Below are 15,085 nucleotides of genomic sequence, written 5' to 3'. Positions count from 1 at the left end.
CCCTGTAACTTGGTAACTACTATTTACATGCGGTATTGTAAACGCGAATCCTGTTGATAGATCTATCAGGCCTGACAACCCCAACCGGACTGGACGACCAGTATTCAACGGTTGCACAGTACTTCGTTTCGGTGACTACACTTGGTACGGTGTAGTAAGATTTCATAATAAAGGGAATATGCGACGTTGATTAAATGTTAAGTATGGTTATCAAGTGCACAACAACTTAGAATATTTTTTATTAAAACGTTTATATATGAAATCTTGTGGTCTATATTTATAACGCTGCCGGCATTAAACCTATATCTCACCAACTTTATGTTGACGTTTTAAGCATGTTTATTCTCAGGTGATAACTAAAAGCTTCCGCTGCAACATGTTGAATTTAAGCAAGATCTTGAGTATGCATATTTGTGTCAAAAATAAAACTGCATATCGGAGAATTTGTAATGTAAAATATGTTGGAAATCGTGTTGTTATCATCACATGTAAAATTTGTAAGGCTAAGATTATCGCTAAACGATAATCATTATTATGTTGTTTAAACCTTGTATTTGTAATAAAAGCTATGGTTTGTATTGTAAAAACGAATGCAGTTTTTGAAAAACGTCACATATAGAGGTCAATACCTCGCGATGAAATCATATGTTATTGTATTCGTACTTATGGTTAAGATTGGGTTATGACATGTGGTATCAGAGCGTTGGTCTTAGAGAACCAGAAAATTTGCATTAGTGTGTCTTATCGAGTTTGTTAGGATGCATTAGTGAGTCTGGACTTTGACCGTGTTTGATTTCGAAAACTATTGCTTATCCTTGTTGGTTAAAAAAAATTTTAATATGTAAATATTATGTGGAACTAACGTGCTAGTTGTTATGTGATAGATGTCTGGCTTAGAACTTGTTATCACATTCAGCGACTCCGAACCAGAATCTTCAGATGGTGTTCCAGTCATTAACCTATCCGATGATGAAAACGATACCTTTGGGGAAGACTCACAATTTTCGGATGAATCAATTGAAGAGGAACCGGAAAGTGATCCTGAGGAGGAAGAAATACACGAAATTACGAAAGACAAGTTCGAAAGAGGAAAGAAACGAAAGGCTACTGAATTGGAAAATCCAAATCCCGAGTTTAGTAAGGATGTTGTGGCACCAACTCCACCAGACACTTCCACCCCTATTCCCGCTATTCCTATTAGTTCTATCCCGGCATCCAGTTCTTCAGCCCCTCAGCCAAAATGCAGGGAGACAATCAAGATAACCTATAAGCGATTTCGTTGAACACAAACGTTTTGGGTTAAATGATGCGCTGTTGTTTTAAACCATGGGATCATATAACGTTTTGTATAATATTACTAGTGTGGTTTGCTTAATGTTTGATGTAAGATAAGCATATGTAAAATAGTGAAGTGTGAAATGTAACAATTTTCCATGGTTGAGTATTATTTGGGTGATAGTAATTGATTTCTGTACTAAGCTATTAAGTATGAACTTTAACGGGTAGGTACTACTCTAGATATAATTATAAAACGCTAATAAGAAGAAAAGGCTTTTATAATAATAACTGGTTCATATTATTAATAAGCTATGATGTACTATAAATACATACTACATCTATAATATTCCATGTGAATAATTTTTTTTTTTTTTCATTCTTATTGAAGATTATGGCGCGATTGAACCGAATGACGGAACAAGAAATCGAGGAACTCATCAATCAGTGAGTGGACGACAGAATGTTATGGGTCGAGGCTGCGAGAGGTGCTGCAGTTAACCCAAATCCTCGTGTGGGATGTACTTACAAAACTTTTCAAGGTTGCAAGCCCTCATCATTCAGTGGAACAGAAGGACCGGTCGGTTTAACCCGGTGGATCGAAAAGATTGAGTCTGTGTTTAAAATCAGTGGTTGTATTGAGAAGGACATGACCAAGTATGCATCGTGCACCTTACAAGATAGTGCACTCACATGGTGGAAAAACTATGTGAAGGCCGTAGGAGGAGATGTAGCTTATGATACTCCATGGGAAGAATTCAAAACAATGCTAATCAACGAGTATTGTCCAAGGAACGAGGTTAGGAAGTTGGAAGCTGAATTACGAAGCCTGAAAGTTGTTGGTACTGAACTCACCAACTACAATCAGCGATTCATGGAATTAGCTTTGCTATGTCCCGAATTGGTACCAACCGAAGAACGGAAGATAGAACTGTACAAAGATGGTTTACCTAAAAATGTCAAGGCAAATGTTACAGCATCGAAACCCAAGACTATTCATGAAGCCATCACCATGGCAAACGAGTTGATGGACCAGATTATTCTGGATAAGAACACCGATGTCAAGACATCAGAAAACAAAAGAAAGTGGGAAGGTAATCAACAATCCAACAAGAAACAAGAAACCACGCAAGGTGTGGGTAGTGGTTCAAACTTAGGTTACAAAGGACGAAATCCTTTATGTAACAGATGCCACAAACACCACTCTGGTTATTGTAATGTGGTGTGTGATAATTGTAATCGAAGGGGTCATCTTGCTGAAGATTGTAGGATTCCTGTTACAAATACCAATGGCACCAAGACTCCTGCCACCAATGCAAATAGAACTGCCTTGGCCACTGTTACTTGTTATGGGTGTGGGAAACAGGGTCATTATAAGAGCCAGTGCCCGAATCCAGAGAAGAATAACGGATCTGCACGTGGAAGAACATTTATTATTAATGCTAGAGAGGCGTATGAAGACCCGAAGCTGGTTACGGGTACGTTTATCATTAATAACTTATCAGCATCTATTATATTTGATACTGGTGCCGATATAAGTTACGTGTGTAGAGACTTTTAAGCTAAATTGAATTGTTCATCATTACCTCTAGATGCTAAGTACATGATTGAGTTAGCTAATGGTAAACTAATTAAAGCCGATAAAATTTGCTGTGATTGTAAAATAAGTTTAGCCGGAGAAACATTTAAGATTGATTTGATACCCGTAGAATTAGGAAGTTTTGACGTAATTATCGGCATGGACTGGATGTCCAAAGTAGGAGTCGAAGTGGTGTGTGCTGAAAAGGCAATTCGTATTCCTCGAAAGGATAAATCAATGATAATGATTTACGGAGATAAAGGTAACCCAAAACTAAATCTCATTAGCTATTTGAAAGCTTGAAAGTGCTTAGAAAAGGGATGTTATGCCATCCTAGCACATGTAAAGAGAGTTGAAGAAAAGGAGAAGAATATTTACGATGTAAATGTAGTAAGAGACTTTCCCGATGTATTTCCGGAAGAATTACCGGGACTACCTCCTTTCAGGTCTGTAGAATTTCAAATAGATCTTGTACCAGGAGCTGCACCGGTTGCTCGTGCTCCATATAGACTTGCACCGTCCGAGTTAAAAGAACTTCAGAGTCAGTTAAAAGAATTACTGGACCGAGGATTCATACGACCAAGTACTTCACCGTGGGGAGCTCCAATTTTATTTGTTAAAAAGAAAGATGGATCTTTTAGGATGTGTATAGATTATCGTGAATTAAATAAGTTAACTATCAAGAATCGGTATCCACTACTGAGAATTGATGACTTATTTGATCAACTGCAAGGATCATGTGTTTACTCGAAAATCGACCTAAGATCGGGCTATCATCAACTACGTGTCAAAGAAGAAGACATTCTGAAAACCGCTTTTCGGACACGTTATGGTCATTACAAATTTGTGGTCATGCCGTTTGGATTGACGAATGCGCCAGCTGTATTCATGGATCTCATGAATCGAGTTTGTAGTCCATATTTAGATAAGTTTGTTATCGTTTTCATTGACGATATTCTTATCTATTCCAAAAATGAGCAAGAGCATGAGCAATATTTAAGGTTGGTATTAGAATTGTTAAGAAAAGAACAGTTATACGCCAAATTTTCTAAGTGTGCGTTTTGGTTGAAAGAAGTGCAATTTCTTGGTCACGTTGTTAGTAGCAAAGGAATTCAGGTTGATCCAGCTAAAATTGAGGCCATTGAAAAATGGGAGACTCCTAAGACACCAACGCAGATACGCCAATTTTTGGGTTTAGCCGGTTATTATAGAAGGTTTATTCAAGGTTTTTCCCGAATAGCTAAACCATTAACAGCGTTAACGTAAAAAGGGAAGAAGTACGAATGGACCTCTGAGCAGGAGAGTGCATTTCAATTACTGAAGAAGAAGTTGACTACGGCGCCTATTTTATCGTTACCTGAAGGGAACAATGATTTTGAGATATATTGTGACGCTTTGCGACAAGGTTTTGGTTGCGTCCTTATGCAACGAAAAAAAGTTATTGCATACGCATCTCGACAATTGAAGATTCACGAGCAGAATTACACGACGCATGATCTAGAATTGGGGGCAGTAGTGTTTGCATTGAAGATATGGAGACACTATTTATATGGAGTTAAATGCACTGTGTTTACTGATCATAAAAGCCTTCAACATATTTTCGATCAGAAACAGCTGAACATGAGGCAACATAGGTGGGTCGAGCTGATAAACGACTACGATTGTGAGATTCGCTATCATCCCGGGAAAGCAAATGTAGTGGCCAACGCTTTAAGCAGAAAGGAACGAGAACCAATTCGAGTACGAGTGATGAACATAAAAATTCGCATGAATCTCAACTCACAAATCAAAGAGGCTCAACGAGAAGCTCTTACTAAAGAAAACATAGGAAATGAAATAATGAAAAAGTATGAGAAGCAACTCGTTATACGGGAAGACGGAATTCGATATTTTGCAAACCGTATTTAGGTACCGAAGTTGGGTGATTAAAGAAGTTGATATTGAATGAGGCGCACAAGACAAGATACTCGATATATCCTGGAGTTGGAAAGATGTACCAAGATCTTAAGACGCATTATTGGTGGCCTAATTTAAAGACAGACGTTGCAACATATGTTGGGAAATGTTTAACTTGTTCCAAAGTTAAAGCAGAACACCAGAAGCCGTCAGGGTTACTTCAACAACCAGAAATCCCAGAATGGAAATGGGATGGTATTACCATGGATTTCATCACAAAGTTACCTAAGACTGCCTGGGGTTATGACACCATTTAGGTAATAGTCGATCGTCTCACCAAATCTGCACATTTCTTGCCTATAAAGGAAATGGATAGGATGGAGAAACTATTACGACTGTACATAAAGGAAATTGTTTCAAGGCATGGAATACCTATTTCCATTATATCAGATCGTGATAGTAGATTTACATCAAAGTTCTGGCAATCACTACAGGAAGCCCTGGGAACTCGTTTGGATATGAGCACCGCATATCATCCGCAAACCGATGGGCAGAGTGAAAGAACGATTCAGACTCTTGAAGACATGCTCAGAGCATGTGTGATCGATTTTGGAAACGGATGGGATAAATATCTGCCATTAGCAGAATTCTCGTATAATAATAGTTATCATGCGAGCATTAAAGCTGCACCATTCGAAGCACTGTATGGAAGGAAGTGTAGATCCCCTATCTGTTGGAACGAAGTAGGAGATTGACAATTAACTGGTCCTGAGATCATCCATGAAACTACTGAGAAGATAGTGCAAATCAAGGAGAGATTGAAAACAGCCCGTAGTCGCCAAAAGAGCTACGCCGATGTCCGAAGGAAACCATTAGAGTTTTAGATCGGTGACATGGTTATGTTAAAGGTGTCACCTTGGAAAGGTGTAATACGTTTTGGAAAAAGAGGTAAACTGAACCCAAGGTATGTAGGCCCGTTCAAGATCATCGAACGCATTGGACCGGTAGCTTATCGACTCGAATTACCACAACAACTCGCCGGAGTACATAATACATTTCACGTTTCAAACCTTAAGAAGTGTCTTGCAAAGGAAGACCTCACCATTCCTCTTGAAGAAATCCAAGTCGACGAGAAACTACAATTCATAGAAGAACCAATCGAAATCATGGACCGTGAAGTTAAAAAACTCAAGCATAGCAACATACCAATCGTTAAGGTTCGTTGGAATGCTCGAAGGGGTCCCGAGTTTACTTGGGAACGAGAGGATCAGATGAAACAAAAGTACCCACATTTGTTTCCCGAGAACGCAAAATAGGTACAACTTTAAAATTTCGGGACGAAATTTATTAACGGGTAGGTACTGTAATGACCCGGATTTTTCTGATCGTTCTATACTTATAAGACTAATATTTACATAAATTAAACCTTACCAACATGATAAGCAATCCCAATTTGTTGAGACTAATGTTTTTTTTTTGAAAAGAGTTTTACACAACGTTTGACCGTCCAATTTAACCAATGATATCACGAACTATATAACACGCGATAATTATACGATTATGTATATATACATATCTATACATATTTAACTTGATTTAAGGATGGTTTAACATTTCATTGTGAACTAACAACAATGAGTTATAAGTATACTTTGAGACCACTAACTTAAGTTTTCAAAACGATAACTATATGTAACGTTCTTTGACATATATACTTACAATCTATAATGTGTTGGTGATTTATGTCACCAATATGATTTAAGTATAATGGGTTTAATTTGTAACCAAAATAATCTTGATAAATCTCGAACAAGTTTGGGAAGTGTGGAGTGCACACCTGTTTGAACTTATCTTGATTATGACGGGGGTTCGGGGGCAGCGCCCCCGATAAGCGGGGTCCAAGGGGTGGCAACCCCTGGCGGGGTCCAAGGGGCAGAGCCCCTGGCTGGGGTCGAGCTGCCAGGTCAGCTTGGAAATGTTTTTTGGGCTAACATTGCTTTATTAAAAATGTCTTAAAATTTTATTTTCGGCCCGGGTTGACCCAAAATAAAAGCCCGGTTTTGAGCTTCTTTTACCGTATCATACCCAGCATCTATACGTATTTACTATTGGTAAATACACAACCAGACTGTCCTATAAGTATCACCATCACCTTGGTTTTTCATTTCATTTTTACAACCATCTTTCTCTAACCAAAAACACACTCTTAGGAACTCTAAGTGTTCTTCACAATCTCAGCAAATACTCATGAAGAACTAGCTTCGAGAACAACCTATAATCATCATAAGAAAGTTTAATCAAGATTATTTCCTATCTTTTCCAGTAGCCTTATCCAAGTAACTTGAGGTAGTAACCTTATTCATAATCTTATTCGATTCATATTTATATAGCTATCTTATTTTGTGTTATAAAATTTTTAACAACAAGAACATAGTTTGAATGATTTCAAACCTGTTCGCAAACTAAATAAATCCTTCTAACTTAACTTTTAAAATAGAATCGGATATCCGAAGCTAGTTTAGCTACGAAATTAATTAGAGTAAAACTAAACTAATCATATCTTTGCTAATTAATATGATATTTTATATATATTTACTTATGATTTGATTTTATATATTTCAGGACCACCCGTAAACAACACGAGAAGATTAATCATAAGACCTCATGATTGTACGCAACACGTCATTTGACAACACGGTACTTTATGTACGCAACACGTCATTTGACAACATGGTACCATGGGTCGAGATTAATTCTGATCAATACGAATACGATGGGGTCTTTATTTATTTTATTGAGCAACTAATTGTGGACCATTAACAACAGACTGCTAACTACGGACTAAGAAAATATTAAAAGTATTATAAGTATATATATGTAACGATTACTTGAAAAGAAAATATGTTGATATATTATATATATGGTTAGGTTCGTGATATCAATCGGAGACCAAGTCGTGTTATATATCTTCAAGGCAAAAGTGAGTATATAGTCCCACTTTTAAACTCTAAATATTTCGGGATGAGAATACATGCATTTTATGATTTACGTTATGGACACAAGTGATTAAAAATATATATTCTACGTTGAGTTGTACCACTGGCATACCTCCCTGTAACTTGGTAACTACTATTTACATGCGGTATTGTAAACGCGAATCCTGTTGATAGATCTATCGGGCCTGACAACCCCAACCGGATTGGACGACCAGTATTCAACGGTTGCACAGTACTTCTTTTCGGTGACTACACTTGGTACGGTGTAGTAAGATTTCATAATAAAGGGAATATGCGACGTTGATTAAATGTTAAGTATGGTTATCAAGTGCACAACAACTTAGAATATTTTTTATTAAAACGTTTATATATGAAATCTTGTGGTCTATATTTATAACGCTGCCGGCATTAAACCTATATCTCACCAACTTTATGTTGACGTTTTAAGCATGTTTATTCTCAGGTGATAACTAAAAGCTTCCGCTGCAACATGTTGAATTTAAGCAAGATCTTGAGTATGCATATTTGTGTCAAAAATAAAACTGCATATCGGAGAATTTGTAATGTAAAATATGTTGGAAATCGTGTTGTTATCATCACATGTAAAATTTGTAAGGCTAAGATTATCGCTAAACGATAATCATTATTATGTTGTTTAAACCTTGTATTTGTAATAAAAGCTATGGTTTGTATTGTAAAAACGAATGCAGTTTTTGAAAAACGTCGCATATAGAGGTCAATACCTCGCGATGAAATCATATGTTATTGTATTCGTACTTATGGTTAAGATCGGGTTATGACATGTGGTATCAGAGCATTGGTCTTAGAGAACCAGAAAATTTGAATTAGTGTGTCTTATCGAGTTTGTTAGGATGCATTAGTGAGTCTGGACTTTGACCGTGTTTGATTTCGAAAACTATTGCTTATCCTTGTTGGTTAAAAAAAAATTTAATATGTAAATATTATGTGGTACTAACGTGCTAGTTGTTATGTGATAGATGTCTGGCTTAGAACTTGTTATCACATTCAGCGACTCCGAACCAGAATCTTCAGATGGTGTTCCAGTCATTAACCTGTCCGATGATGAAAACGATACCTTTGGGGAAGACTCACAATTTTCGGATGAATCAATTGAAGAGGAACCGGAAAGTGATCCTGAGGAGGAAGAAATACAGGAAATTACGAAAGACAAGTTCGAAAGAGGAAAGAAACGAAAGGCTACTGAATTGGAACATCCAAATCCCGAGTTTAGTAAGGATGTTGTGGCACCAACTCCACCAGACACTTCCACCCCTATTCCCGCTATTCCTATTAGTTCTATCCCGGCATCCAGTTCTTCAGCCCCTCAGCCAAAAATCAGGGAGACAGTCAAGATAACCTATAAGCGATTTCGTTGAACACAAACGTTTTGGGTTAAATGATGCGCTGTTGTTTTAAACCATGGGATCATATAACGTTTTGTATAATATTACTAGTGTGGTTTGCTTAATGTTTGATGTAAGATAAGCATATGTAAAATAGTGAAGTGTGAAATGTAATAATTTTCCATGGTTGAGTATTATTTGGGTGATAGTAATTGATTTCTGTACTAAGCTATTAAGTATGAACTTTAACGGGTAGGTACTACCCTAGATATAATTATAAAACGCTAATAAGAAGAAAAGGCTTTTATAATAATAACTGGTTCATATTATTAATAAGCTATGATGTACTGTAAATACATACTAGATCTATAATATTCCATGTGAATAATTTTTTTTTTCATTCTTATTGAAGATTATGGCGCGATTGAACCGAATGATGGAACAAGAAATCGAGGAACTCATCAATCAGTGAGTGGACGACAGAATGTTATGGGTCGAGGCTGCGAGAGGTGCTGCAGTTAACCCAAATCCTCGTGTGGGATGTACTTACAAAACTTTTCAAGGTTGCAAGCCCTCATCATTCAGTGGAACAGAAGGACCGGTCGGTTTAACCCGGTGGATCGAAAAGATTGAGTCTGTGTTTAAAATCAGTGGTTGTATTGAGAAGGACATGACCAAGTATGCATCGTGCACCTTACAAGATAGTGCACTCACATGGTGGAAAAACTATGTGAAGGCCGTAGGAGGAGATGTAGCTTATGATACTCCATGGGAAGAATTCAAAACAATGCTAATCAACGAGTATTGTCCAAGGAACGAGGTTAGGAAGTTGAAAGCTGAATTACAAAGCCTGAAAGTTGTTGGTACTGAACTCACCAACTACAATCAGCGATTCATGGAATTAGCTTTGCTATGTCCCGAATTGGTACCAACCGAAGAACGGAAGATAGAACTGTACAAAGATGGTTTACCTAAAAATGTCAAGGCAAATGTTACAGCATCGAAACCCAAGACTATTCATGAAGCCATCACCATGGCAAACGAGTTGATGGACCAGATTATTCTGGATAAGAACACCGATGTCAAGACATCAGAAAACAAAAGAAAGTGGGAAGGTAATCAACAATCCAACAAGAAACAAGAAACCACGCAAGGTGTGGGTAGTGGTTCAAACTTAGGTTACAAAGGACGAAATCCTTTATGTAACAGATGCCACAAACACCACTCTGGTTATTGTAATGTGGTGTGTGATAATTGTAATCGAAGGGGTCATCTTGATGAAGATTGTAGGATTCCTGTTACAAATACCAATGGTACCAAGACTCCTGCCACCAATGCAAATAGAACTGCCTTGGCCACTGTTACTTGTTATGGGTGTGGGAAACAGGGTCATTATAAGAGCCAGTGCCCGAATCCAGAGAAGAATAACAGATCTGCACGTGGAAGAGCATTTATTATTAATGCTAGAGAGGCGTATGAAGACCCGAAGCTGGTTACGGGTACGTTTATCATTAATAACTTATCAGCATCTATTATATTTGATACTGGTGCCGATAGAAGTTACGTGTGTAGAGACTTTTACGCTAAATTGAATTGTTCATCATTACCTCTAGATGCTAAGTACATGATTGAGTTAGCTAATGGTAAACTAATTAAAGCCGATAAAATTTGCTGTGATTGTAAAATAAGTTTAGCCGGAGAAACATTTAAGATTGATTTGATACCCGTAGAATTAGGAAGTTTTGACGTAATTATCGGCATGGACTGGATGTCCAAAGTAGGAGTCGAAGTGGTGTGTGCTGAAAAGGCAATTCGTATTCCTCGAAAGGATAAATCAATGATAATGATTTACGGAGATAAAGGTAACCCAAACCTAAATCTCATTAGCTATTTGAAAGCTCGAAAGTGCTTAGAAAAGGGATGTTATGCCATCCTAGCACATGTAAAGAAAGTTGAAGAAAAGGAGAAGAATATTTACGATGTAAATGTAGTAAGAGACTTTCCCGATGTATTTCCGGAAGAATTACCGGGACTACCTCCTTTCAGGTCTGTAGAATTTCAAATAGATCTTGTACCAGGAGCTGCACCGGTTGCTTGTGCTCCATATAGACTTGCACCGTCCGAGTTAAAAGAACTTCAGAGTCAGTTAAAAGAATTACTGGACCGAGGATTCATACGACCAAGTACTTCACCGTGGGGAGCTCCAATTTTATTTGTTAAAAAGAAAGATGGATCTTTTAGGATGTGTATAGATTATCGTGAATTAAATAAGTTAACTATCAAGAATCGGTATCCACTACTGAGAATTGATGACTTATTTGATCAACTGCAAGGATCATGTGTTTACTCGAAAATTGACCTAAGATCGGGCTATCATCAACTACGTGTCAAAGAAGAAGACATTCTGAAAACCGCTTTTCGGACACGTTATGGTCATTACAAATTTGTGGTCATGCCGTTTGGATTGACAAATGCGCCAGCTGTATTCATGGATCTCATGAATCGAGTTTGTAGTCCATATTTAGATAAGTTTGTTATCGTTTTCATTGACGATATTCTTATCTATTCCAAAAATGAGCAAGAGCATGAGCAATATTTAAGGTTGGTATTAGAATTGTTAAGAAAAGAACAGTTATACGCCAAATTTTCTAAGTGTGCATTTTGGTTGAAAGAAGTGCAATTTCTTGGTCACGTTGTTAGTAGCAAAGGAATTCAGGTTGATCCAGCTAAAATTGAGGCCATTGAAAAATGGGAGACTCCTAAGACACCAACGCAGATACGCCAATTTTTGGGTTTAGCCGGTTATTATAGAAGGTTTATTCAAGGTTTTTCCCGAATAGCTAAACCATTAACAGCGTTAACGTAAAAAGGGAAGAAGTACGAATGGACCTCTGAGCAGGAGAGTGCATTTCAATTACTGAAGAAGAAGTTGACTACGACGCCTATTTTATCGTTACCTGAAGGGAACAATGATTTTGAGATATATTGTGACGCTTTGCGACAAGGTTTTGGTTGCGTCCTTATGCAACGAAAAAAAGTTATTGCATACGCATCTCGACAATTGAAGATTCACGAGCAGAATTACACGACGCATGATCTAGAATTGGGGGCAGTAGTGTTTGCATTGAAGATATGGAGACACTATTTATATGGAGTTAAATGCACTGTGTTTTCTGATCATAAAAGCCTTCAACATATTTTCGATCAGAAACAGCTGAACATGAGGCAACATAGGTGGGTCGAGCTGATAAACGACTACGATTGTGAGATTCGCTATCATCCCGGGAAAGCAAATGTAGTGGCCGACGCTTTAAGCAGAAAGGAACGAGAACCAATTCGAGTACGAGCGATGAACATAAAAATTCGCATGAATCTCAACTCAAAAATCAAAGAGGCTCAACGAGAAGCTCTTACTAAAGAAAACATAGGAAATGAAATAATGAAAAAGTATGAGAAGCAACTCGTTATACGGGAAGACGGAATTCGATATTTTGCAAACCGTATTTAGGTACCGAAGTTGGGTGGATTAAGGAAGTTGATATTGAATGAGGCGCACAAGACAAGATACTCGATATATCCTGGAGTTGGAAAGATGTACCAAGATCTTAAGACGCATTATTGGTGGCCTAATTTAAAGACAGACGTTGCAACATATGTTGGGAAATGTTTAACTTGTTCCAAAGTTAAAGCAGAACACCAGAAGCCGTCAGGGTTACTTCAACAACCAGAAATCCCAGAATGGAAATGGGATGGTATTACCATGGATTTCATCACAAAGTTACCTAAGACTGCCTGGGGTTATGACACCATTTGGGTAATAGTCGATCGTCTCACCAAATCTGCACATTTCTTGCCTATAAAGGAAACGGATAGGATGGAGAAACTATTACGACTGTACATAAAGGAAATTGTTTCAAGGCATGGAATACCTATTTCCATTATATCAGATCGTGATAGTAGATTTACATCAAAGTTCTGGCAATCACTACAGGAAGCCCTGGGAACTCGTTTGGATATGAGCACCGCATATCATCCGCAAACCGATGGGCAGAGTGAAAGAACGATTCAGACTCTTGAAGACATGCTCAGAGCATGTGTGATCGATTTTGGAAACGGATGGGATAAATATCTGCCATTAGCAGAATTCTCGTATAATAATAGTTATCATGCGAGCATTAAAGCTGCACCATTCGAAGCACTGTATGGAAGGAAGTGTAGATCCCCTATCTGTTGGAACGAAGTAAGAGATCGACAATTAACTGGTCCTGAGATCATCCATGAAACTACTGAGAAGATAGTGCAAATCAAGGAGAGATTGAAAACAGCCCGTAGTCGCCAAAAGAGCTACGCCGATGTCCGAAGGAAACCATTAGAGTTTTAGATCGGTGACATGATTATGTTAAAGGTGTCACCTTGGAAAGGTGTAATACGTTTTGGAAAAAGAGGTAAACTGAACCCAAGGTATGTAGGCCCGTTCAAGATCATCGAACGCATTGGACCGGTAGCTTATCGACTCGAATTACCACAACAACTCGCCGGAGTACATAATACATTTCACGTTTCAAACCTTAAGAAGTGTCTTGCAAAGGAAGACCTCACCATTCCTCTTGAAGAAATCCAAGTCGACGAGAAACTACAATTCATAGAAGAACCAATCGAAATCATGGACCGTGAAGTTAAAAAACTCAAGCATAGCAACATACCAATCGTTAAGGTTCGTTGGAATGCTCGAAGGGGTCCCGAGTTTACTTGGGAACGAGAGGATCATATGAAACAAAAGTACCCACATTTGTTTCCCAAGAACGCAAAATAGGTACAACTTTAAAATTTCGGGACGAAATTTATTAACGGGTAGGTACTGTAATGACCCGGATTTTTCCAATCGTTCTATACTTATAAGACTAATATTTACATAAATTAAACCTTACCAACATGATAAGCAATCCCAATTTGTTGAGACTTATGGTTTTTTTTTTGAAAAGAGTTTTACACAACGTTTGACCGTCCAATTTGACCGATGATATCACGAACTATATAACACGCGATAATTATACGATTATGTATATATACATATCTATACATATTTAACTTGATTTAAGGATGGTTTAACATTTCATTGTGAACTAACAACAATGAGTTATAAGTATACTTTGAGACCACTAACTTAAGTTTTCAAAACGATAACTATATGTAACGTTCTTTGACATATATACTTACAATCTATAATGTGTTGGTGATTTATGTCACCAATATGATTTAAGTATAATGGGTTTAATTTGTAACCAAAATAATCTTGATAAATCTCGAACAAGTTTGGGAAGTGTGGAGTGCACACCTGTTTGAACTTATCTTGATTATGACGGGGGTTCGGGGGCAGCGCCCCCGATAAGCGGGGTCCAAGGGGTGGCAACCCCTGGCGGGGTCCAAGGGGCAGAGCCCCTGGCTGGGGTCGAGCTGCCAGGTCAGCTTGGAAATGTTTTTTGGGCTAACATTGCTTTATTAAAAATGTCTTAAAATTTTATTTTCGGCCCGGGTTGACCCAAAATAAAAGCCCGGTTTTGAGCTTCTTTTACCGTATCATACCCAGCATCTATACGTATTTACTATTGGTAAATACACAACCAGACTGTCCTATAAGTATCACCATCACCTTGGTTTTTCATTTCATTTTTACAACCATCTTTCTCTAACCAAAAACACACTCTTAGGAACTCTAAGTGTTCTTCACAATCTCAGCAAATACTCATGAAGAACTAGCTTCGAGAACAACCTATAATCATCATAAGAAAGTTTAATCAAGATTTATTTCCTATCTTTTCCAGTAGCCTTATCCAAGTAACTTGAGGTAGTAACCTTATTCATAATCTTATTCGATTCATATTTATATAGCTATCTTATTTTGTGTTATAAAATTTTTAACAACAAGAACATAGTTTGAATGATTTCAAACCTGTTCGCAAACTAAATAGATCCTT

The sequence above is a fragment of the Rutidosis leptorrhynchoides genome, chromosome 2 (assembly GCF_046630445.1).
Source record: "Rutidosis leptorrhynchoides isolate AG116_Rl617_1_P2 chromosome 2, CSIRO_AGI_Rlap_v1, whole genome shotgun sequence".
In the NCBI taxonomy this organism is placed as follows: Eukaryota; Viridiplantae; Streptophyta; class Magnoliopsida; order Asterales; family Asteraceae; genus Rutidosis; species Rutidosis leptorrhynchoides.
The sequence above is the reverse complement of the archived record's forward strand: the minus strand, read 5'-3'. Positions refer to the sequence as shown.